Source organism: Camarhynchus parvulus, chromosome 5 (genome assembly GCF_901933205.1).
Source record: "Camarhynchus parvulus chromosome 5, STF_HiC, whole genome shotgun sequence".
Classification (NCBI taxonomy): domain Eukaryota; kingdom Metazoa; phylum Chordata; class Aves; order Passeriformes; family Thraupidae; genus Camarhynchus; species Camarhynchus parvulus.
The window spans coordinates 12,863,493-12,889,049 of NC_044575.1; the positions used below are offsets into that span (position 1 = coordinate 12,863,493).

General features: G+C 40.7%; 1 protein-coding gene across 2 annotated transcripts in view; it reads right to left on the minus strand.

Moving 5' to 3' along the window:
- Positions 1–10,005, minus strand: part of PIK3C2A (phosphatidylinositol-4-phosphate 3-kinase catalytic subunit type 2 alpha) — a 50,595-nt gene extending 40,590 nt beyond the window's left edge. For both annotated transcript variants that reach the window (XM_030948768.1, XM_030948767.1), the window contains exon 1: positions 9,886–10,005. The gene's annotated coding sequence lies outside the window, so the exon portion shown is untranslated. The remainder of the gene's footprint in view (positions 1–9,885) is intronic.
- Positions 10,006–25,557: the final 15,552 nt, after the last annotated feature.

The window sequence follows — 25,557 nt, forward strand, 5'->3', positions numbered from 1 at the left end:
CAGAACTATAAAACCCTGAAAACCACACAACTCAAGTCCTGGGGCATAAAGTCTTAAGGAGGAGCTTCGGAAGTTACAGGTATGAATCAAGCCACACGATAATGATGTAAATATTCAGCACAGACAAAGTCTACAGAAAAAAAAATGACACCAGAGCCTCTTCTGTACAGTGTATGAAGCTGCAGAGTTGGACACCCATTAAAGCCATAAATATTGCCATTGTCCTGTCTGCTGCCTATCTCCAGAGCTCAGCATAAAACACAACCAGAAAATAAATTTTAAAACCCCAAAACTATTTTGCTGGCTTCCTTTATAAACAATGTAGGTCTCTGGTCCCATCAATGGCACAAATGTGGCCTTCAATTATTTACCATGCCCCTGTTAGCAGGACAATCATACTAAAACTTCTCCTGAAGATGTACTGAGTATTCTGTAGATGGTCTAAGCCTACAGCCACAGATAATACCCTAATGAGAAGTCTCATATACTTGACACCACCTTCTCAGACTGTCTAGAAAGCTAAGCTGCTTTAATCTCTTCATTAACTTACAGCTGGTTTAAACTGCTATGTCAGATTTTTAGATGCAAGAACACCCTGACTTACAAAGCCCTCTCAAGAATTCCAAGAAGCAGCAGCCTGAGGAAGTGCAGTTTGCAGTTTTCAGAGTCTTGCTGTTGCCTAAGGATTCTAAAGAGCAGCTGGGCTTTTTCCTGAACTTTATTCAAAAAACTAAAATAGAATCATACTTTCTGAGACTATTCAGAACTGCTTGGTCTACAACTTACAAGATTATCAATCCATTCAGGTGCCACTTGATAATTACAAGTGATTTTTTCTTTAGCAGATGAAAATAAAATTCATACAATCTTCAAAGTATTTGTATAAAAACAACAGCCAGCTCTTAAAAGAAAAAAAAAAGCCTTATTTGTCTGCTGAAATCAATGGCCTTGATCTCCATACCAGCAAGCAGTCTCCTGTTCACAAGGAGGGTCACTGTTCCACGAAGTCACAACTGCAGATAAACACACATTCCTCAGCTCTCAGAAACAGGGTGCACAGCTACCACAGCACCTTCATCCACAACATCTACAGAATCCCAGTCATGCAGAAACTGCTTGTTTATCTCACAATTCCACATTGCAGTGCTGTATTTCAGTCAGTTTATGACAGCACACTTGCACTGACAAATCCAGTGACTTCCAGCACTCAAGATAGAAGGTTATTGTTAGTGGTTATCTGAAAAATTGAATTCCAGCTTTATTCTTTGCAAGACAGCCTCAACAGCATATATACACACAATATGATTGGTGTATTTAAGTCCTGTCCTTGGGAAACTCCTAAAGTCAGTGTATAAATTTCTATCAAATTTCATAAGCAGACTGCAGGTTTTTTTTCAAACAGTTTGACATAAAAAATAACTAATACAAAAATCTTATGAAATTGCAATAGTTTTGGCAAAGCTTCATCCTGCATGCCAGTTCTAAGCAGTAAATTCATATAACACATCAGAAGAAAAGCTCCCTAGGCATAAGCATGACTAAAATACTGATAGACCTCCTTTTAAATGCTAAGCATGCAGCATTAGTTAACTTTTTCATGTAAGTTTAGCTTCACTTTGAACCTCTCACTTTGCAGCCATTTAAGTTCAAAGGCAGAGAGTGAGCAGAATTTAAACTTCTCCAACATTTACAAAGAGAAGGGCAAATTCCATCAGGATCATCTATCAGCAGGGAACTCCTCAAACACTCAGAAAAATAAGTTTCAATTCAAATCCTGGAATCCTGAACCATTATTGACCAAGCTATAGGAACTCACCAGAAGTTTGCAACAACTGGAGGTCACTCAAGACCCAGAAGTGATCTTTACAGAGCTAGGACTGCTCTCATCTGAACTGCTGCACACTATCTTAAGTAACAGTAATAATCAGTTTTCACCTGTCAATCTGTTCACCTTCAAGAGCCCTCCTCTTGCCAAGCACTCTAAGAACGTGAGAAACATTTCATTTATTTTTAAAGGAAAGCCAGAAGCATTTGAAGAGATTATAACAGAAATTCGGAAGTGATAAAACAATCCCCTACACCACTTACTTGTCCCCTGATTTTGAAATTAAACAGACACACTCATATTTGGGTGAAGTCGCCACATTTCCACTGCACTAGCAGAACATCACCTGTTTCCTTTAAAAGTGGGTCTAAAACCTCAACCACACCTTTTATCTACAGCCCTGACCCAGGGTGATGACTCTTGCAGTCAGATTTCACTAATTTGGAGCAGTATTTTCCTTCTCAACCAGCTGTGATCTGACAGGAGTCTGCAGACCCCTTTGGCTCTGGTCTAGCAGAGTTTCTGCAAGAGCAACACTTCCTTGGTAATAATTATACATAAATGTGTTTAGAGCCTAAAGTTAATTTGATCACTCAAGTACCTGTGCATTGTTATATAATTTTGAGTATTGCACATCACTCATTCTTTCAGATGAGTAAAATACTCTTAAAAAAAAAACAAAACAGCAAGAAAACTTATTAATACTCAAGAACCAAGAAACTGCAAGATGCCTGACCATCTCCTTCAGATCAAAGTCTCTACATGGAATGGAAATTAATTTTAAACCAGATTTCCACCTAGGCTTAAATTAAAAAAAAAATAATAGATATGCACTAGCCTAGCAAATACATAACATGGAAGCATGAAGAAATTTCTTTCCAATAAGGAATTTATAGTTTTCTGGTAAGAAGCTTCAGAGAACTAATACAGGACATTACATCCCTACCAGGACAAAGACTCCCAAAATCAAAATAAGTTTCCTATCTTAATGAGCAAGGGATGACTTCAGCAGACATAAATCGTTTTACCTTAAGCAGAGGTAATCTCACCATCTGTTCATGTACATGTCACCATTCTTCTCTATTCCAGATGAGCTGCACAGCTTTCTTTTCAAAAGCACCCAAGGCTTGTAATACCCTATTTATAATCTGTTCTACGCAAGCACAGAACATATTATTTGCTAATTTCTTCACAAGAAGTACTTTATAGCTATCAGAAATCAGTGCACATGAATTCCCTGGAGTCCAAGCACTAAATACAGAAGCAATGATAACAAGTCAGGCCATTTCCTGCATTCCTTATAAAGCAAGGCTCTGGCATACAGCAGCCAGCGCTTCCTCAAAACAAGTGCAATTTTCAAAGTAACTTTGAGGTTATTTTGCCATTAAAGAAACCAAAAATAAAAATACTTGAAGCATTTGCCTCACATTGGATCATGGCTAACTTAGGAATTAACAAATCTTGCCTGCATACCAGAGACAGTAGCAGTTTTATGGGAAACCAGGGAAAACTTAGCAAAATATGACAGCAGTGAAATACTGTGGAAAATATTAATCATCTGCAAAGGAATTCATAGCCAGACATTTGCCACAGCAGGAAAACTCCTTAGCAAAAAAAGAAACAAAAAAGTCACAGGAACTTTGATGTTCAGGAGCCCTCTCTGCCAGATGCATTCAGATTGCTACAAACTGAGCAAAAAAATGAGCACATACTCATGTCATGACTTCTTGAAGTAAAGCTGTTATTCTTTTAAAATAATGTTAGGTTTAAACTGGAGGTTTTCCCAATAACAAACAGTTCTGAAAGGTCAGTGTTAAAGCTATACAGTTCTATCACATTATCTTTCCACTAAAAACATAGTAGCTTCTCTAACCCAGTCATTTTATTACAATTAGCAAGTGCCTCCTTACAAATGCGATTAACAAAGTTAACCAGAAAATTGAATCCATTTTGCTTCAGCTCATATCTACAGAACCTTCAAAGACAATTTCACTAGCTCAAATACAGCTGCAATTTTTAATTAGGCACAAACCCTGAACCAACACTCATTTCATTTGTTTTGCTCAAATAATTCAGATCATAAATACCTAAGCAGGAACTGCATCTCTTCACTCTGATTTTGAAATTTCATATACGCCTAAAAAGTACAATTTCATCACAAAACCTTTGATCTCAAGGGCTAGGCAAGGATAGGATGTTTCTAGCACTAGAACAGGAAGTCTCAGCCCTTAAGGTCTTTCAACATCAGCAACAAATCCCTTGAAAAATCCAACCTCAGCTGTTTCACTGCTTATAAAAATGTATGAATTATTGAAATCAATTTTCACCCAAGACACTGTGCAGAGGATCATTAGTAGGGGTGGCACACTTTGTAGCTGCTGGTAAATTTGAATCTTCAGGTTTTGATCAATGTTTCAAGAGAGATGAAGCATGGCTGCATCTGTCATGATGTTCCAGGCAGATCTCAGGGAGGGCAGCTACGGATCCCCACAGATCATGTGTTTCCCATGGCCACACTCCTCCCTGCAATGGTCTGCACCACTGACCACTGCAAGCCCATCCCTCAGTAGATGCGGGTACATGCAGATTTGGTACAGCAGGTTTGCAAGCTTACTCAGCACATTTCTGCTATTATACTCCTCCCCTCAAATTCTGAACCTAACCAGCACTCCATTTAGGTCTGTTAATAGATGGGGGTCATAAAGATAATTGAATTCCATGTAAGTTTCATAAAAACAAAAACCCTGACCCTGCCAAGAATACTGGGTGTCACAGATCAAAGAAAACTGCAGCATGAGCTCATATAACTGGGCTCTGCAGATTTATCACCAGGATAAACTTTACAAATGATTGAATCATGGCAAGAAGTCCTTAAAGCCAATCAGCAGAGGACACAAATCAACAGGAAGCTTGGCATGGGTTTCATCAGCTGTAGAACTACTCACCAAACTTTGCATCCCTGTATTTCTCCCTATCCTGTTCTCAGCTCTCTAACAGCATCCTCCTATTCTGTTCCTGCCCAGTATTTTCTGGATGCAGGTACCAGAAAAGAGCAAGAATGAAACTGATGGCATCCCAGGCTGTTTCATTCTGATGCACTTGGCCAAGATAGTTTTTTCCATGCCTTACAGCCAAGCTTATTACCCTCATTGTTTGACTGTGCTAGGAATTCTAGTTCTGTTGCAATGTTTCTCCTTACAGAATAATGCTTTCAATTCCACTCCTCCTGCTTCAAAAGTCTGCTTTTAAAACCTTTGTACTGGTTCCCTTGCTCTACAGACACCTCTTAAGTGGTGCTTTTCTCCACGTGAGGGTGACGTTCACAATCCCCCCACCAATCCCGCTTTTCAAAGGCTACTTGAAAACACTCAGGCAATACAAACTTTCACACAGAATCAACATCAGCTGCTGGCTTAAGGGGAGGCTTTTTCCCATTCTTTAAGCGAGGTCATTGTCCCAAATATTTTGATTCCCCAGCCGAATAATTGGTGCAGTAATTCCTGACTTGCAAAGTAATTTTATTCTGGAATATCACTTTCATGGAACAATTAAGGCTGGAAGGGACCTTAGTTATTCATGCAGTGTGGGGCCTGACCCCAGTAGAGCAAAACAAATTACCTGGAGCATGTAGATAAACTAGTACTTGCATTAATCCTGATCCCAGTGGTACTAAACAGAAGACAGACAACATTTAAAACTACATATCCAATTTTATCAAAACCATAGAAGGTGTCTAGTATAGGTAGAACAGAGAAAGAGGAAAGAAACATCTGTGCTGTCTGCTTTAATTACAACAGAGATCCCCAAACACCTTCCATATACTTCTATAATATTCTGAAACATAGGGAAAGGACCATGTTAAAATCCCAATTTTTCCTAAATTATGTGCCTGAAGTAAGCCCTGCAGACATCCTCCTAAGGTCACACACAAAACATTGAAAACACAGCAAAATGCAGGAGGCTCATGATGCAAGGTACAGAGGCTGTTAGCACAGGGAGATGAAAACAACCCTCCCCCACAGAGATCCTATTTTACTCGCTGTGCAGCAGTGCACAACATACACCTTCAACAAAACATCATCAAAAACACACATGGGGGGGAAACACTGACACCTCAGCTGTGCCCCCACTTAACTCTGTATCACTGGATTAGAATCACCCTGCCAGTCTAACCTAATGCAATTCTGCTGCAGTAGCCAAATTATTTCCACCACTTGCTTCAGCAGCTGAGTTTCCCCTCAGGCAGGAAACTTGCACAGTTTCAGATAGAACCAGCAGATGCTTCTTAGTCACACACCTCATATTCACAGGAGATTGAGCAGAATTGCTGATTACTAATTGACAGAAGAAATGCACCATTCACGTGTACCTCTGGGCTCCATCCATTAGAAAATACTAAATGCTTATCTCATGTATTGATTCAACAATTACAGGGTTTGTTTGGGTTTGGTTTTCTTACAGTACACAGGTGGAGAACTGAACAGGGTGTCTACACTCAGACCAAAGCTTCATCTCATCCTTATCTTGTCTCTAAAGGTGGCTTTGGAAATGCAAATAGGAAAAAGCTAAACCAACACAAACACTTCCTCAAAATACCCTTCTAGTCTCCACTAATTGGGCACTCAAGTACTTCCTGAATCCTGAGGTAACTTCTCTAAGATGAAGACTCTTGATGAACTTTTTCATCAGGAATTTGTTCAGGTGGATGCTGAACTCAGGTAAACTTCCAGCTCCCACCTTATAACAGCACTGTCACCACGCTCTGCTCCTCTGCTGTGACTACAACCTAAGCAGAAGATCAGATCAGTTATTGATGACCTGTTCTTGATCAGTGCCTTACAAACATCAACTACAACACTGAAGCCTACAACCTCAATTATTTCCTCTGGGTCACCATGCACTAAACAACCTCCAGATCTGAACCAGTGACATTCCCTTAGCACAAACACCACGAGCTCCTCACACACTACACACTGCAAGTTGTGCCTGGGTTTTTGTAAGTGATGTTTTGTTTGTAACTTCAAATTACAAGTTACATGAAACATGCAGACATACCTTCTCCCTCCTATTTCCATTTCTTCCCTCTGAAGTGACCATCACTTGGACAGCTTAATCTAAGGAAATACATTCAGGCTGCATTTCTACAAAGTTACAGACTGAAGTAATGCTTCTCATAACTTTTTTTATGTGACCATTGACGAAAGCATTTCATTCTAAATTTTTTTTATAGCTTAAGTGAGGTTTATCATTACTGGCACACTTCAAAACATTTCCTCCTTCCCTTTACTGTCCAGTCTGGAAACAACTTCACCATTTTTCTCACGAAGTTACATCACATCAACCTCTTCACCTACAAAGGTGCTGGATGATGCTGTATTAGATGACTAATTTTATTGATGATAAAGACTGAACCCTGGTTCTGGTAATTAATTACACATCCACATGTTTTACTTAAAATAGAACGACATGTTTACACAGTTACACATCCATAAAGCAAACAACTTACATTTGTGTAACACTCTCCCATTTTTAAACTGCTTGTATTATCCTAAAAACACATAAACACCAAATAATTTCTGTACTGACTGCTGACACTAAAAGGCAGTACTTCTAAAACAAAAACAAAAAAAGAAGATCTTCACCTGAATGTCTTTAAAGCTGATGTTGTATTTGATGAATTTGAGTCATGTCAGTGTTGGACTTAAACTGGCCTACCCACCAGTGTTACTTCACTGCAACTTTTGAAGCTCCCATAAGACAGCCTTAAGATTGTTCAAGAGTTTAAAAGACAAACAACATGCAATCCTGCTTTAATAAAATTCAAATCTAGCATTCATTTTTCTAAACAAGCCCACACTGTCTGGTTTTGGTCTCACATGAAAGCCTAAGACAACAACAAATCTTCCAAAACATCACCTCAGCATTTTTATTCCTTAAACAACATTTTAATCCAAGTGTCTCCAGCTAGGCAGCAAATACAACAGCAACACTGAGCAAGAAATATCACCAGTTTCAATTTAGTTTGAGAAGCAATTAACAAAAGAACACAGAATCAGTAATTTTTTTACTTGACATTTTGAAATGCATCATTTTCCATTTAAGGCGTTCAGTTTTCTTTGTTAGTACACAGAGAGAGACTCAAATCAGATAAAAATCACTAAAGCATTAATTTCCATACAATGATTATATGTCCTCATGAACCTTTGAGTTCTCAGAGATGGCAGCAATAACCCACAGGAAAGAGGAACCTCAAGTACATAAATTAGGGTTACTAATGCACTGTAATTAAGACAAATCTATTTTATTAAATCAATCAAAATATTAAATATTTCCCGAGATCTCCTTTGTATTTTTCATAAACAAGCATCTCTAAGAGACATAAAATAATATTCAAATACAGCACACCATTTAAGAAGATGAGACTCTAAACAACTTGCCTGGTTTGTGATCCTCTCCTCAAAAGGTCATCTAACTTCCAGTGTTTGTCATTTCTGCCTGTGTTCTCTCCCTCTGCCTTTATCTTCTACGCAGCTTTCTTTCACTGTCCCCTTATTCTTACCAGTTTTGCTCCAACTTGCTTTTACAAAAGAACAAACACAACCCCAAAAACCAAACAGAACTTTGTGGGAATTGTAATCCCTTTCTCCTCCTCCCACAAATGCGCCAAATGAGGCCAATTTAAGCAATTTCTCTTCCTCCCAGATATATAAAGTTTTTTACAGGCCCACTCTCAGGGTTGGGAGAATGAAGCACACAACTGCCTTCAAAGCCAACAAAGCCATATAAAAAATACTTTCGTCTGATTTCATTTCCCCTGCCCCATTTCTGCTTCCCCTTTGGATTCTTCATAAATCATCCATCACTACTACTCCTGAACACAGTTTATATTCAAAGCAAGTATTGCACAACATCTTGTACAAACATCAGACATTTTTTCTTACATTTTCAGTTCCCTTTGGGAAGAGTTCTGCATTAAGCATGCAATGCTATCAGTTAAAACCTCTGCATCCTTCCTCTACCCCAAACCAGTTTAACTGTGCTATGCCCTAGCTTCAGGCTTGTAGTAAGTAATACAATGAGTAGAAAGACTACCAGAATCTCCTTTTCTTCCAAATGCTTTTCTTTTGACTACATCTCGCTACCACATCCTTCCCCCAACAACAGCATAGCTGAAGTGGGAGGTTACTTGTGCTAACAAAGGTGCAGGAATACCTTTTTTATTGTGTTGATACAGAATAATAAACTAGACCAAGCCAAGAACAGCAAGGTACTCACAAACTTCCATGTATCACTAGAAATATCGGCAAAGCTCCCGGAGGAAACAGCAGAGCTGTTTAGGGATCAGCTTCGTAAACATCCAACTTTTCTGGAACCACAGCCACGCACCAACCCGGGGTGAGCCAACCCCGTCCAAAGCCAACAAGGTGATGAACAAAAAGGAAACCTAAACCTGCTGGGTGTCTGCAGCGACCGCCAAGGTGCCCCCTACGCCGGGCACCTCCCGAGCTCCCCGCTCCGTGCCGGTGACAGCTCCCCGCCATCCCGGAGACTTCACCCCCGGGTCCAAACAGCACCTCCGGCACCTGCGGAGCGCGGGCAGCGGCTCCGGACGGCTCCGCGCCCCGAGCGGCGCCGCTCCAGCGCTCCAGACGCGCAGTTCCCGGCTGGAAGCGCTTCCCGCAGGCGGCGCCGCCGCCACCCGGCTCGGGGAGCCCGCAGAGCCGCGGGACGAGACGGGACGGGACGGGACGGGACGGGACGGGACGGGACGGGACGGGACGGGACGGGACGGGACGGGACGGGACGGGCCGTGCGGACAGCGCTGCCCCGGGCCCGGGCCCGCCGCTCGCAGGTGCCGCCCGGCAGCGCGGGCAGCACCGGGGCCGCACCAGGGCCGCGCCGGCAGCAGCGCCCGGAGGCCGAGGGTCGCGGCGACCCCCGGGAGGGGCGGGCGAAGCGGGGGCACGGCGGGGAGCGGAGCGAGCGGCCCCCGGCAGGACGGGGCCGGGACGGCGCAGGGCCCGCAGCTCGCCCCGACCCCCGAGGCTCCCCGCGCCTACCTCGGCCATTTCCCCTCGTCCCTGCTGCTCCCGGCGGGAGCGCTCCAGGCTGCGGGCAGCTCCCCCGCTCCGCCGCGCTGCGCTCACTTCCGCCCGGCCGCGCGGGGCGGAGCGGGGCGGGCGCCGCGCCGGGCCCGGCCCCGCCTCACCTGAGCCCGCAGCGCCGCCGCCGCCGCCGCGCCCCGGCTCGCGCAGGGAGCCCGTCCCGCCGGGGCGGCCGTGGGGCCGGGTGGCGCTGGGGTGACTCTCCGTCATTTCCTCCCCTTATCGCCCGATCTTCCCAAGAATGCTCGGCATGACTGGGAACTTGCCCAACGCACCAGAAGCGTCCGTCGGGGGGGCTGGAGCCGCGCCGCGGACACAATGGACTTCCTCAGCCGCCGGCAGCGGGGGAAGGGCCGGGGCCGAGCGGGGCCGGGGCCGAGCGGTGACGCTGGGGAAGCCGGGGAGCCCCCAGCACAGGGATGAACCTCCAGCGCTTGCCGGTGGACGACCCCGGTGGTTTGGAACAACACAGAATTTTGCTTAACTTCAGAAACTACTTGGCCGGCAAGGGCAGATTCCTGTTGTCAACTCCAACCTTCCTGACATACCAAGACGTTTCAGAACGACTAAATATTTTGGTTTGACCTTCACAATAGCTTCAAAAGAACGAAATACTTTGGATATGCCCTAAAGTATTGCGTGTGGGATTTCATGCAAAGTTTAGACAATGGGCCTTTCATAAGATCACATTAAAAGCTGTCGTGGATATTTAAACATAGCAGTATTATTTTTAATGTAGATGCAAAAGAATTCCAGAGGGAATAACTTTATATTCCATCCCCTCAGGGATTGCTTAAAATAAGAGAAGTATTCAGTTTATGCCCATTGGTACTTTATTCTGCACTTTTAGCACGCTGAAATTCGAATAATACAAAACACTTAGTGAAGCGTAGAAGACACATGAAAAGAAGACACATCAGTTTAGATGCTACAATACAAATGAATTATCAAAAATTACTCAGGAATACATTGCTGGCAGTCATATTTTTAGTGTGGCTATATGTAACCATCATTTTAGCATCTAAGCATTTTCTATTGGATAGATCTTGACTTGATACCATTAAGGTCAATGAAAGCCCTTGCAGGTGACTTCAACATGAGCAAAATGTTGAAGACTGACACAAAATGTGTTCCTGGAGAATCATCACAGACATGACTGTAATTACATAGATTAAAAAAATTACCAGAGTTCTTATTACCCTTGTGATCTAAGCCACCAGGAATTTTTCAGGCTGACAGTTATTAGGAGAGAAATCAATCCTTTCTAATGCCATTCCTGTTTTGACAATCAATAAGCAAATTCTGCTCCAATTTAGAACACTGAATGGGGCATCAGTAGAAGAAATTACTCAAAAAAAGAAAGCTCAAGGTTTCTTTCCAGATGGTCTATCCAAATCCACCTTCTTTTCAGATTGCATTTTGCACATTTTGTCCTGGCAGTCATGTCTCCAGGCCACCTCCTCTGCTGGGCTCCTGTGGTGATCCTGGCCAGGAGAGTGCTGTACTTGGAGCAATTGTGATTACACACATAAATGATGCTTTATAGAGGCACAATGTCTTTCTGCTGGATCCTGCTGCAAACCAGTTCCATGGTGTTTGTGCTGCTTTCCCCTTCATGCACAGGTCACATTAAACTGCTCCCAATTGCACCTGTGACTCACTGGCCACAGGGTTTAGTCCTGGGATAACCATTTATGTTTCATCCACTGCTAAGTAAAGGAGCATTAACCTGCTTAGTCTGAACAAAAGGCAGTTGCCACACCCAACGGTTTCAACAGGATCATGTTGGAATGAGACATCTTTAAGGTCCCTTCCAATCTAAGCCATTTTATGATTCCATGATTCCATGATCACGGCTATTTGATTGACCAACATCCACCACGTTATTACATAATATGTGACAGTAGGTCAAATATGAATCTTACTAGTTGAGATAGGAAAGATGACTTGGTTCATTCTGTGGATTAGTGAAGAATTTTAGACTATTATCAAGCCTGTCTATCAGTGTCATTCTAACTGTAAGAACTGTCTGTGCCTTTACTTGGAAATTATTTCCTTCTTGTCAAAAAATTTTCTTGCTATTCCGCATTTAAAAAAAAATAATTTAGGCCCATCCTTTTTAGCACTATCTCATTTTTGAAAGGTATTCTGAAGGTACTTCATGTTAAATAGGCACTGATTTCATATTATCACACTGAATACAAACTGAGTGTGCTATTCCTTCCTTTGCTTTCCCAGAGTCACAGAATTATTACAGTTGGAAAATACTTCCAAGATCACTGAGCCCAACCTTTGACCAAACACTGTGCTGTCAACTAGACTGTGGCCCTCAGTGCCATGCCCAGTCATTTCTTTAACACCTCCAGGGATGGTATTTCCACCACCTCTCTGGGCACTCTCTTCCAGTGCATGAGAACACTTTCAGTGAAGAAATTATTTCTGATGTCCAGCCTGAACCTCCCCTGGCACAACTCCAGGCCATTTCCTCTTGTCCTGTTGCTGAGAGCAGAGACACACCCTCACATGGCTACAACCTCCTTTCAGCATTGTAGAGAGCAATAACGTCTCCTCTGAGCCTCCTCTTCTCCAGGTTAAACAACTCCACTCCCTCAGCTGTTCCTCAGACCCTTCACCAACTTCCTCACCCTTCTCTGCAGCACCTCAATGTCTTTCCTGAATTGAGGGGGTCAGAACTGGACACAGGATTCAAGGTGCCATCTGACCCATGTGGGCTCCAGGGGGACAATCACTGTCCTAATCCTGCTGGCCACACTATTTGTGATACAGGCCAGCACTTGGCACTGCAGAGCAACTCCAACACAAGCACTTTTGCCTCTGCTTTCATTGTTTCTCAGCTACATCCGCATTACCCAACACCAATTATCAGGTGCACTCTGGAAGTGGTACCAGCCAGTTTTAGAAACAGCATTTGTATGTCAAATGCCACACAGCCTCTCCACAGCTGGGCAGCCACAGCAGTTCTCCTTCAAGAAAGACAAGTGGTTGGCCTTGGAAGCTCAGCTTCCAGGCAAAGTGACACTATTCCCTAGAGAGCTGAGTCAAGCAGGGAACAATGGCATAGCCTGCAGACCTGCTTAGGAATGGATGATGACAAGTTAGCCATTCCCACATGCAGAAGTGACACCAGCTTTAAAGTATTCCTCATACAGGAAGTTACTAACGTGCCCATGTGAAAGCACTGCACAAGGTGTGTGTCTCAGCAGCCTCACTGCCTTGTTCCTGTGTGTCCTCTCTGTGATACACAGACCAAATGCCACAGTTGCCCTGACGGTTTTCAGGAGATAAAACTATGATAAAAACGATGATATTTTCACTTGGTAAAACTATGTCTTGTAAAAAACACTACAATTTATTACATAACATTTTAATGACAATATAAATGAGAGAATTTGGTTAAATATTTGGAGAGAGTAAGTGCTGTGCTTGCTATGCTGATAGTCAAACATCCCAAAAGAACTGACACCTAGCATATGCAAAGACCAAATCAGCTTGTGTAACTAACAATATTGACACTGGTATTAACTGGAAATATGACAAACTGTCACTGGTAGATGCTTTTTTAAACAATATCCAGGATACAAGGAAGCCTGAAATATACCAAGATCAAAAGGACGCCTACACATAACAAAGCTTAACAAATGTGTTGTGGTGACTATAACACATGGGAAGTAAAAAAAACAAAACAAAACAAAACAAAAACACACAAAACCCAAAAAAACCAAACACTCTCATAAAAAAAAATCAAAACAAAACAACAAACTAAAAACAATCACTTTAAAGCCAAAATGTTCTTAATTTTCTTCTCAAATAAAATGCATTTATGTGCCCCCCAAATTTAACAGGTGAGTGCCTTGAGCTACTGGAATTGCTGCTTGCCTTTAACTAACTGGAAGGAATAAACTTGATGTGTACTGTTAGTGTATCCTTTCTGTAAATGACAAATTGTTAGTAGGAGCACAGGGATTATTTAAAGGACAAATGTGCTTCCTGTGACAATAGGAAGACAGAGCATATCCTACCAAGGACAAAGACCTCTTCACAGAATCCATGCCATGTGCCAGAACATGGTAAAAACCCCACACCCACTTTGTGCAGCGTGGAAATTCCCAGGATTTTGTCCACTGAGGTGTGGACTGCAACACAAAGTTTGGATCTGAAAGTAGACCAACTCAGACTATGCAGGAAAAGAAAATCATGCAACTACATCTACAACTTCAGTATGAGGCTGCTCTTAGCATAGCTGCTAGATTCAGTGATGTTTGAATTAAAGACAGAACAGCTTTTATCTTGTTCTATTTATATTTATCTTGTTATATTTGCTTAAATAAATCACATTCAATATGCTGAGAAACTAAGCCTAACCAGACTAAACACTAAAAAATCTACCAATCCTCAGGTAATCCAGACAGCCTCAAGGTGACCTCTATATATTTAAAGGCAACAAGTTTTAAGAGCTAATTTTGGAATAACCGGTAATTTGTATCAAAAATGCAGCCAGGGGTTTTTTAGTATCTATAAACTTTTTTTTTCTCTGAAGACCAGCAGAGGGAGACAGGTTCTGTTTTACTCTGCAAGAAAACAGAAGATTTTATTACTTCAAAAATGACACCTTCTGAAAATTCACTATCATTTCCTATCTTAGGCTTGTAATGCCTTTTCTTGGTCACTTTGAACTGTATTATTAATACTCACTTTTCTTTTTTTTAGCGCTTATCCAAGCTTAAAAGGCTATTGCTTGCATCTGAAGATGTTTAGCCAACAGCATGTTCCTATTAATACTTCCCTATGGATTTCTCTCAGGGAGAAAAGGGATATCAGTGTTAGTAATGACTAAAAGAAAAATTAAACTGTGGTTTTGTTTTTGTTGTTTCACTGTCATGCAACAGCTTGCATGTGTTTACAGCATGTCTAAAGTCTGCATATGGCTCTCAAAATCTAAACAATAACTTCAGCTGGCTTTACATATGAGTTCCATATTTAAAGACTAAATATAAGACGAAAGTTCTGTGCTAAAGTAAAAACCACAAAAACAACTCCTGGGGGTTTCAAGTGCAAGTAAAATGTTCTCTTGGGTTAATTTCTTAGGACCCAGGTCTTTCTTCAGGAAATGGGAATTTAGGCATTACAAGCGAAAATATTACTACAGATCTTGGCACAGAAGCTTAGGTATGTCTCATATGGTTTAGGCAATATTCTCAACAAAATGACATAACAGGGCATACATTTGAAATTAATAAAATATTTTTTCATATTTACCCATAGTTTTGCAGATAAGTTATGTCCAGAAGAGTCACTAGAACAGGGACCTGAACAGAAATAATTTTACATGTCACTAATTGTTTTACTGTAAGTAGTTTGTTATGGTTTTGTTTTTCGGGTTTTTTTTGGTTTTTTTGGGTTTTTTTTAATTTTCATAAACTCCCTTTTGCAGATGGTTTATTTACTCAGAGAAGAAACTATAAGAAATGCTTTTTGGATAGAATGTGTTCTAAGCAATATGCACGACTGCTATAGTTTTAAATAAATCTTTTAAAAAATGAAATTTCTGAATATTCCTAAAATAAAGTGGAAGCAGAAGAGTTAGAAAATGCATGCAAGTGTGTCAGTGCTGCAGTGTACTCAGGAGGTACTGTGGGACAGTTTTTAGTCTGTAGTGTGCTGTGCTGAGGGCTATTACTGTAAGGAAGGTACCAGAAAAACCTGCGTGAGAAACTGTGGGCAACAGGATGCGTGCCTGGAAATAGCAATCATTCCTGGGGCAAAGATAATTGAGGTAATTGGGAAGCCGGCTAGTATTTAAAATCCCAATCACAACCAGTCATGCTTAATCAGACATCCAAAGGCAGAGGGTGATAAAACTGCATATTGAGTACTCACTTGAATTATCCCATATCAAGAAGTTCAAACAAACCAACCAGCACTACCACTAGGAGTCCTTCCTCCTACGCAGGGGTTTCCACAGGCTAAGAAAGGGGTTATAAGGTCTTCTCCCAGTTGCCCATGTTCCTGTAGTTCCATGAAAGATCAAAGCCCTTCCCAATAAAATCTAATTTTTCCTTTCTGGTACAAGCTAGGTGCATGAACTCCTTGTAGCTACCCTATGTTCCTCAGTAAAAAAACTTCACAGTTCTTTAATCATTGCAAGTCCATGGAAATATTCTAGTATTAAAAAAGTATAGAACCATTATTTATGTTAGGCTTTTACTCGTAGTCACACAGTGTATATGGCAAAATGAAATTATCCTGTCAAGTACATTCACTGAGGTGTTTTCATATCCCTGACCACGTCTAACTATGTTGTGGCTCTGGCTCTTAATCCTTGTATTTTGGTATACAATTTTTTGTAGTTTTCATAGGGGAAGTTAAGTACACACTGTGTTCCCTGGAGGACATTTGTAAAACCAGTTTTCAGGTTAAGGGTGAATGATCCAAATTCTGGAAGCAGCAAAATTATTTTTAAATGACCTAAATCCTTGCCAATATTCTTTAGTTGCTAAATAGGCATCTTCTACTTAGGGATGACAGTTATGTAACAGTGGAGCACTGGCACATTATTCAAAGGGATTTATTGCTTTCCTCTGTTGCTTGCATTCACGAGTAGAAAGACACCCATGCTTGAGGGATTAAACTGGAGAGAGCTTTAGTGAAAATGATCTCTGAGTTTGGTGGCAAACTTTTCAGATAGGATTGCTGTGGTCAGCCCCCAGAAAAAGGAACCAAATAACATCAGAGGCCAACAACATTAATACATGTCACAACTCACTGAACAACTTACCACAGAGTTTGTGTGCGTGGGAGGAGAAAAAGCAGTGTGTGGTCATGTGTGCACAGCTCACTGAGAAACTTCAAGGGAGGGGGGACAGCTGATGGACTTACCACAGAGTTTTGGCCTTGTTACAAACCCCATCTTTGTGGATATGCCATCCAACAGAACAATTCCACCAAGTGTAGCAGGAACTCCATCTGGATTGAGCTGGAACAGCCAAGTTGGGTATGCAGAGCACACTGGGAATGTCCCTTCTGATCTTCTAGAGTGCCAGAGAAATCATCTGTCAGATCACCTTCTTGGGCTCCACATCCTCCTGCAATGAAGCAGTGACACATCAGACTGTGGAGAAATACAGCCCTTTCCTAAGAACACAGGCAGTACTGAAGCATTTGGAAATACTAATGTTAAGAAGATTACTTATTTTCCAAACATAAATGCAGTGTTAAGCCTCAAATAGTAATGGTCCTTTGCTTATATACTGAAGAGTAGCTGAAGGATGTGTAAGAGGATATGGATAAGGAATGACACCACAGTATAGGCTAATTCTGCCTATGAGACCATATCTTCAAACTAAAACCTTCAAGCTGAAAGAGAGTAGGTTTAGATTAGGTATTAGGAAAAAATTCTTTACTGTGAGGGTGGTGAGGCACTGGAAATATTTAAGGCCAGGTGGGATAGAGTTCTGAGCAGCCTGGTCTAATGGAAGGTGTCTCTGGCCATGGCAGAGGGTTGGTGTTAGATGACTTTTAAGGCCCATTCCAACCCAAACCATTCTATGATTCTATGGTACCTAGTTTGCCACAGTGAAGCAAGTATTCAAGATTATGTGTGTATGTGGTGAAAGTATAGAGTGGTCTAACAACTCTTAGAAGCCTCTGAATCAAATCAGTTTTAGGTGCCTTGTTTTAACTAAATCCCAGGCCTTTCAGGAAAAAAAAAATAAATTGTGTATATGTCACCTGCAAATGTTACTTCTACTAGAATACTGCATAGTCTTTTGGGAGAGCAGAAATTCATTGTCCAAGTCAGGAATCACATCGTCAAGCATGATCTTTGTTTTGTGTTTAAATCAATGGAGTTGTGCTATTTTTTCACTGAAAGAATAGCATAAAAAGAACAAAACTATCTTTGCCTTATTCCATAAAAAGCAGTGGATGGATCCACTTGCAGTGTTTTGGCATCCTCAAAGGTACTTGGCTGAATACTTAACTCATGGAAGCTACATATTAAAATACCACACTAATGAAAAGTTACATCCTCCAGCTATTTATTCATTCTCTGTTAGCAAGGGCATCCTGTCCTCCTTAGTCTCACATCATTAAAAACAAGTCCAACTCCTGGTCATTAGGTTCTGATACAAAATGCCCACCACCCATGTAATATTAAAAACCTTTAAAAATCCACAAAGTTTAAGCCAGAATTTTTCTAAAACCTGGTAGTCTTTGTAGGATTTAAAACCTGAATAAAGATTAACTACATTTTCCTGAAGCAGCAAAGAATACACTGATCATCCCTGACCTCTCTCTTAGGCTGAGAGATAGTTTAACAGCTTGTTCTAAGGACAGACAGAAGTACACTTTTTTCAACTCTGAAAATACATGAAACATTCCCAGCCTTTTAGAGAATTCCCTGGATATTTCTGAGGATGCACACAGCTTTCACTAAAGGAGGAGAGTACAGATTGGAAACAGATGGGGCTCTTTTTTTTTTTTAATAAATTGATTGCTATCACAAATCCTACAATTTGGAACAATCAGGCTAAAAATCCTATTCTCAATTATACCACTTCTACATCCTTATTTTTTCTCATATCACAGTTTCATATGCTCTGCAGCCACTGCACAGTTTTCTGAGGAAAAGGACAGATAGGCTGACAGCTGTAGAGAGCTTACACTGAAAGCATTTAAAGAATCCTTCTTCAATCTGATTTTGGTGGAAATTAAGCTTTACTCATGTTCTATTTGCACTGAAATTAACAGGGTTGATCTCAAGGATGACTAAAACATCCCTGGGAGCTTGGAATGGGAGGGAGGGAGGGAGGGAGGGAAGGAAGGGAAGGAAAGGTTTCTGTGACAGTGTGTATCACAATACAATTTGTTAAGATTCCATCCATCCCCTGAATAAAGGGGATATCCAGCAAGCCCTGGAGTATTTTCAGCCAGATTGTTCCGATAAAGTCCCTTTTAACATTAAGTTACTTTAGAAATACTAATAATGTTTTAATTTCTTTTCAGATATCAAAATACAGAGACTTCACTAACCTTTTGGAGTTAGTGAATAACATTCTTCCACTGCTGCCCTTTCCCCCTTTCTTAAATAAGCATATAGGTTAAGGAAACTCAAATAAGCCTGATAGATTATGTCACCACATACAGTTTCAGTGACCCAGCCCAAGGTGTTTAGGATGAAAACAGACTGAGACCCTGGAACTCATTAGAAACCACAAATTTAAAATTTAAGAACAAATATTGTGTTACACTCTCAGCTAAGTGCACACATGGAGATTAGAGAGGGCTAATAGAGCATGACTGGCACCTTTGCAAACACAGGACTTCAAAGATAAATACACTGCCTACTAATGGCCAAAGGCAGACAGATGTGATGGCAGAGGCAAAGCTTGTATTGAAAGCTTTTTTTTTTTAACCCATGTTTAAACTGGATATCCCTCTGTGATCATTAGCACTGGAAATGAATGTTTCAGACTGTTGTAGTAAGGGAGGATTTAAAAGAATCTGACAATGATATCTTCACTTGCTTTGAAAACTCTGAAATCATTAAATAACTTGACTGGTGTCTACTACTCTCAATAGTGTTACACAAATGAGAATATTTTGATGCAAGACATCAGTTCAGGCCCCAAATTTGAGTCCTATGAGGGACCCAGTGCCCGCAGTTGTTAATGTGAAGGGAGTTTTGCCTTGACCAGATGATAAAACCTTAAGACTGTGAATATCTGAGAAAAATTTGTGCAGTCATTTCATTGGGTAAAATTCCTTAAAAGCTCAGAAAATGGTATCAATTTTAAAATAACATGGGAAGCAGTATTTGTTTCCATCTGTGCAAGTAAAGCAATCCATTCAGCATGCAGACCACATGATTTGTTGGGTAGGCTGGGGAAGAATGACTCTTCAGGAGGACTTGCAGGGTGTGCCTGTGTTCCTTTGGACCAGAAGTTTTGGGAAGAGGCTTACATGGAGAGATGAAAAGGGACTGTTGTGAGACAGGCCTTCCAGTTCCCTTGTAATGAGACAACTGAGCCTGCCCTTTTTCTAAAATGCAATTATATGCCTGTAGAGTCTGATAACACTTTTACAACAAGGAACAATTGCAGAGCACTCTCAGATAGCCTGATAAAAGCTTTTACTTCATATATTATACTTTTATTGGAGGAGGATATAAAATATGGAAGGATGTGGGAATGAGGCCAGGAGATGACATCAGCAAAGAAAATAAGGTCCAGAAGAACTGTTAGGAACAGAAGAATAAAGAACAGAAGAACTGCTGTTGTCCTGATCTATTTTATAACTCAGTCTGTCCCTCATTTCCATCTCCACTATGTTCCAGGACTGCAAACACTGCAGCAATTGCAGCAAATACCATAAAGAAAGGCAGCATTAGCTACCTTTAATCCAACATCAGTACCAGAAAAGTAGGCAGCAAGTGGCTAACTAGTTCTAGGAAGTTCTCAGCTACTGGTTCACAGGGCAGTTTTTTCAATTTTAAGTTGTATCAACAAGTTGAAATTTGACTAGCTTTTTATTTCCAGTGTTGTTGCTGCTCCACAATCTGGAAGAACTTCTCTGCTTCACAATCTATGGAAAACTTGGCTTAGTATTTCCCTGTTTCACAGAATAAGTATGAACACTAACCATCATAAAATATTTCATACTAAAACTGCCTTTAAGAAAGAGTGTCTGAATAATTATAATGTGATGGTCATTTAGCTGCACAATTGATTTGATGCTGGGCTTCCAAAATAATTTCAAAGGTATTACTTTGCCTTTCATATCCTATTTCATTCCTGCTTCTGCAAAAACATATTCTTGAGAATAATTAGTCATAGGATTACGTGGCAATCTTGGTCTTCTTCCTCCACAAGGTTTTCTGTTCCCTTTGCTTCAAACTGTCCTTTTCCTGTTTCCACTACACCGACCCATGGCATGAATTGATCAGGTCAACCACATAACTTTTCATCCAAATTAGATACATTCAGTAAAATAACTAGTTGAGATACAAAAGCAAATGTCTATATAGAGTCCATCTTTTGAAATAAAACTCAAGCTGTGCAACAAAATGTTTTCCTGATCTGAGATACTCCAGGATACAATTTCTTTTGAAAGAGTTTGCATTATGATTTATTTCCATTCCTAGCAGCACAGAGGAGCCTGTGTTTCCACTTTCTAGACACACAGCTGTGCAGAGACAAGAAAATTACAAACATTGCTCTTTCAAATATTCTCACCCAACCTTATTTTTATGAATACTTTAGGACATGAGGAAAAATATTTGTAATGCTGCATTAAACATAGATGAATTAACAAAGAATAAAGATCAGTGGTTGATAAAGTACAAAGGGTGACAGAAGCAGAGTGAAACAACTTTTAATCTGCTTTTATGTTCAACTAGGGTTTATGTAGGTCAATGCAAACCTTGCAAATTCCCCTCTGGCACATCGTTTGTAAAAATCTCCCTTTAAAATTTCATCAAGGAAAGGAAAAGTTGGGATGATGTCCCTTTCTGTAACAAAGTTGCTGCTTGCCACAGATTATTTACACATCTTGCTCATAATACTACTTCTAAAGAGAAAGTGTTTCATGTCTGAGATAGACTAAATGTTTCCTGATGGCCAGGGTCCAAAACAACACAGGATGGAGCAGAGTTTACAACCATATCCTCCCATTCTTGTAACATTCAAATTTCCTCAGCAAGTTTTTCAGGAATAAGATAATGTTAGGGTCCAACAGGGACACCAACAATACTTTTTACTAAATACTGCTCTTTTTTTTCAGTGTGAGAAACAAATCCATATCCAGTCAATAACTCATTGTTCCAGTCAGCACACAGATATATTTTGGGTGTTTTGTTTTCAGTTTTCCAAAACTGTCAATATTGTCAGCTCTGGTCTACAGATGTCCACAAACATGCATGTTTCATTTCAGCACCATGGGATGAAACAGTGGACATAAGGGCGCTTCATGCTGGGGACAGTCTAGAAAGGCTGGGGAAATGGCTTCCAGACCAAAATACCCTTACTACCCTCTGACTCAAAGATTCAGTCTTCAGCACTTCATTCCCCATGGAAGCGCAGCAGGGGAAAATGACTCAGACAGGGAGGGGACTGGGGAGTGAGAGCCACTTCTCCTCAAACAGCTCTGTGGGGCAGAAAAATGAAAGGCCATGAATCCTGGTCTGAATCCTCCATTTTCTTATTTTACAGAGGGTGCCCATTTAAAAACCTAAAGGGAAAGGCAGACTTTTGGCCTGTACAATTCATGCCAATGTAAGGCGGTGGCAGTTTTAATCCTCAGTACTTAAAGAGCAGAACTGTACCTTTCAGAACACACACAGAGGAAAGAGAAAAGTGTGCCCTGAACTTTAATCTCTTAAAGATACATCAGATTCCACCTCATCGTTCCTCACAAAGCAGTTAATAAGCTTATACTTTAACTCTGATTTGCAATCCAGCCCAAAAGGGGGGATAACTCTTCACAGAGCAGAAGAGAGTTGAGAAATTTCAACACGTAGTACCAAGGAAAGACAGGCACCATGTTCAGCATGTACCACTGAATCTGCCACAGGATTTCACTGCTTGTTTCTTGTTATGACAAATTGTGACCATTTCTCTTTTCTTCCAGCATGCCACTCTTCATGGGAATACTCCTGCATGTCATACTTACCCTACAGATACACAATGGATTTATGCTGCAATGTAACAATTCCTTTCATGACATTCTATTCTTTTCCTAGCAATTCCATTATTCCTAGCACTTGCTATTTTGATCTCCACTAAGCATTGCACTAACAATACCACAGAACCTTCTTATTCCACATCCACAATCTGAGCAAAAAGAGGAAGAGATTAAAAAAGCCAAGGCTGCCTTTTCTTCAAGGCAAGTCAGTTTGCATTACTGACGTATCATTTACTGCTTCACCACCCAGCTACTGAATGTCATTACATACTCTGCAGATATGAAGCAAAATGTTTTCTTTCTGTGTGGTTTTTCTAAGTAATTCCTTAATTCTAAGTCATCAGCAAATTTTCTCACATCATTTTGTACCCCCTTTGGGAATTTTATTATAACATTGAAGCACTGAGGCCAAGTATAAATTCCTAGGAAATACCACTGCTGACTCCCCCTGCCATTAGTCCAAGGTTTATAAAAAAAATAATAGTAAATAAACTCACCCAAACCCCTAAACATCACAAGAATAAGCCCTCCATGCTGACTGCCCCTTTTTGCCCATCAATAACTGCGTGATAATCACATGCATATAGACATGACTAGAAAGAAGCCGGTATAATTTTAAAAGACAGACGTTTTTAAAAATTACTACCATGATCTTGTAAATATCTGGTGGATGCTTAGCCTCTGCCAAATATTCAGATGCTACCTGCCTGCTTTTTGATGAGAGGGGCACTTATAAACTGTAGATAAGTTGAAAAAAAAAGTAATAAAATATTGACTTGCATGAGAAATCAAATAAAAACTGCATCAGGAATCAAGTACTACATTCTCCATTAATGAGACCCTTTTATTATTTCTTGTGGCATGTGAGATTTGTGTGATATACACGCACTGTATGTCTGTTACCACAAGCCTTTTTGTTCTACTTCTAAAAAAATGTTTCCATTACTGGAAATGAGAAGCCAAAAAATTGTTGTGATACACTTCCTGTGCAACCACAGCAGGAAGTGTATCTTTTACTTCTTGTTTTTCTTGCTGTTTGTTATCTCATTTTCAATGCACCCTCTCTTCAGTTGAGTTAAAAGTACCAAAATTGATCAGAACAACTTAGATGTCTTACCTCCTTCTTACACAAGGTATCCCTCCTCTTCTGCCTTCTTTTTCTGACTTTTCCATGTGGCTTCAAGTCTGAAATTATACTTGTGTCCTGTACCAGTATTAATGCTTTCCTATGCCTTCAGAACAGTTCTCCCTCAACTTTACTCTTTACTTCCAAACATATTATGGATCCTACCTCAGTTCTAACTCTAACTCTCAGTTCCCTCTTATTTTGGAGGGAACATCATTCCTGGTTCTATGAAGACATGTCCTTTTGTGTTTCTAAAGCAAGTTTTTCAGGCATGATTTGCTCTGGTGAAGCCAGGTTTGGCCATCACCAATCATCTCCTTATTTTCCATGTGCCTTAGCATAAGTTTAAGAATTCCCATTGTCAGAGGGGTCATTGACACAGCCCCAGAAAGCTGGGGATGCACCTACCCAGAGGTTTTCCACCCTTCAGTTAAAGGAGTTTCTAGCCTGACATGAAAAAACATGTAAGTATTTGGAGAGAGAAAAATAAGTAGCACAACTAACTGGGCTATGGTACTTATCAGCTTGTGATTGAGAGAGGGTCAAAACAACCCTGAAACAGTCAAAGCTATGATGGAAATCTTCTCCAGTCCAAGCAGCAGGCTTGACAACAGCATGAGGCCTGTGAGAAGAAAACAGAAATTATCATCTTCCAGCTGTAGTCTATTTCTTTCTAAAGTTATAAAATCATAGAATAAAAAAAACCCTAACACAGTCTTTCAAATCCAAATTGACCCTTCTCCAACTTAAAACAAATATCCCTTGTCCTGTGGCTACCTGCGCTTTTTAAAAGTCCCTCTCCACCTTTCCTGTAGGCCCTTTAGGTACTGCAAAGTGCTCTAAGATCTCCATGGGGCCTTCTCTTCTCCAGGCTGAGCAATCCCAGCCATTTCAGAGGAGACAGCTAGCTGAAAAACAGCTGCAGCTCCAGGGAAACCAACTCACAGCTGCCCTGATCCTCACCACACCCACCCTCTGCCTGGACATGAACACATGTGCACCACACCAGCCCTTTGCACACCTGCACTGCAGTGGCCATGTGTGCTTGTTGAAAATGACATAAATTTTCTAATCAATTTTCAATTAATTGTTTTAATCAGTCATAATCAGTATATTAATTATGAGCAGCATGTTAGTCTTAAATCACTTTTAGCCAGCACATGACCCTGATATGCTTCATTGAACAAGGCCTGGGAGAGAGTGAAGGATTGTTTAAATTGGATACAATCACAGAACCACAAAATAAGCTGAGTTGGAAGGGACCCACAAGGATCATGGAGTCCAACTCCTGGCCCTGCACAGCACCAAACCCAGGAGTCACACCATGTGCCTGAGAGCATTGCCCAAATGCTTCTTGAACTCCGCCAGGCTCAGTGCTGTGACCAGAAGAACAGAATTTATAGACTACACAGATGTTTTGCAGAAATCAAAGCATAAAGAAAATCTAACAAAGACTCAGTATATATGTGTTGGAAAGTCCCTAATGGAGGAAAAAAATACTAAAAATAAGGATTAATTAGCATGAGCAGTGAGAAATCAATACCCAATAGAGGATAGAATACTAATGAAGGATATGTGCTGCTGAGCACAAGGCCCATTGCACAGGAGTCTCATTCTCCTGTCCATGCCAAACCCACTTGGATACCGTGGGGGGCTGTGTCACAGGTGTGAAAAATGCCAATCACTTGTTTTTAAAATTTTAAATGTTTAATAGTAATAAAATGGTTATAAAAATAGTAATACAATTAGAGTAATAACAATTTGGACAATTTGAATTAGGACAATATGAGACAATAGAGACA